General features: G+C 37.3%; 1 long non-coding RNA gene across 1 annotated transcript; it reads left to right on the top strand.

The window, feature by feature from the left end:
* The first annotated feature begins 9 nt into the window (after positions 1 to 9).
* On the top strand, positions 10 to 622 carry LOC107709604 (uncharacterized). The gene is made up of 3 exons (XR_001636512.1): positions 10 to 104; positions 195 to 269; positions 370 to 622. It is a non-coding gene; the product is annotated as an uncharacterized LOC107709604 (long non-coding RNA).
* The last annotated feature ends 658 nt before the right edge of the window (positions 623 to 1280 follow it).

Raw genomic sequence — 1280 nt, 5'->3', positions numbered from 1 at the left:
GCAGGTGCACATCGTTACGAAACATTAGAGATAATGAGGAAAAGGACTCTGCCTTCAGAGGCATCTGTGTGATGATTGGTGTGAATCCTGGCGGTGTGGTCCAGGTCAGTTCTGATATTCTGACTCCGTTGTGATTGACCATGATGTTACTCTCTCATCCATCACTCATTTCCTTTCACCCGTCTCTCCCTCAGGACTTCATCTTCTTCTGTGATGCGGTGGCCTCCTGGGTCAACCCTAAAGATGACCTGAGGGACATGTTCTACAAGGTTAGATGAGCATGGAGTTGTGTTACATCACATTATGCCTGTATAGTGGTGAAATTTTGAAGATTCATGTTGATGAATGAGATCGTGTGTCTCTGTGTAGATCCTACATGGTTTTAAGGACCAGGTCGGTGAGGAGAACTGGCAGCAGTTCTCAGAGCAGTTCCCGCCCATCCTAAAGGAACGCCTCTCTGCATGCTATGGCGTGTAGCCCCGCCCCTCTGCTTCACACACAGCACATGCTGTCAGGTTAGTGATGACTGCTGATGTCTTGTGATGTTATAATGTGCTGGGACAGAGAATAACTGTCCTAGGTGTTTTTGTTGCTGCTAGGTGTTTCTACTCAACTGTAGTATATGCCAGATAATTTGAGCTCAGCTGCCTGCACTTCTCTTGACAGTCGTACATCCCACCACTATTCATTTGCATAATGTTTAACACTGATCAATATGCCTGAGATTTACTTACTAAATGCCTGTTAGACATTTTTAATGCTTTATTTTGGCTTTTTGACAATTATTTCTGGCTGCAAAAATAATATTAACATAAATCAATATTAATTAAAGTAAAAAATCATTAATATATATTATTTTATAAATGACAATATGCATGCCATTATATTTACACATCTAAATTGTCCCAAATATTCATATTTAAGTTTCATATTTGTTTTGAGCTTAGTCTGTTATGCTTAATGCTGTGTTTTTTTTTTTATTAACAGTGTTTACATTTAGTTAAGTAATTTCAGCATACAATACATCCTTTTTTTTTAAGAACCAAATGGTTATTTATTAGATGTGCAGTTAAAGAACCATAACATTTTCAGTTATCAGTCTGTCACATCACTATCAGACACTGATATATCACCTAATATTGCATCTAAAATAGAAATATAAAAATGCTAAAAGATTCAATATTAAAGTTTTAATATCGGTGTAAACAAAAATTAATTATCGGTCGAACAGATTACTGTTCTGTCGCATAATTGACCATTGTTGCGTTATTTGCCCACAC

The sequence above is a fragment of the Sinocyclocheilus rhinocerous genome, unplaced genomic scaffold, assembly GCF_001515625.1.
Source record: "Sinocyclocheilus rhinocerous isolate Xijiao unplaced genomic scaffold, SAMN03320098_v1.1 scaffold836, whole genome shotgun sequence".
Taxonomy (NCBI): domain Eukaryota; kingdom Metazoa; phylum Chordata; class Actinopteri; order Cypriniformes; family Cyprinidae; genus Sinocyclocheilus; species Sinocyclocheilus rhinocerous.
This window is presented reverse-complemented; position numbering and strand designations above follow the sequence as displayed.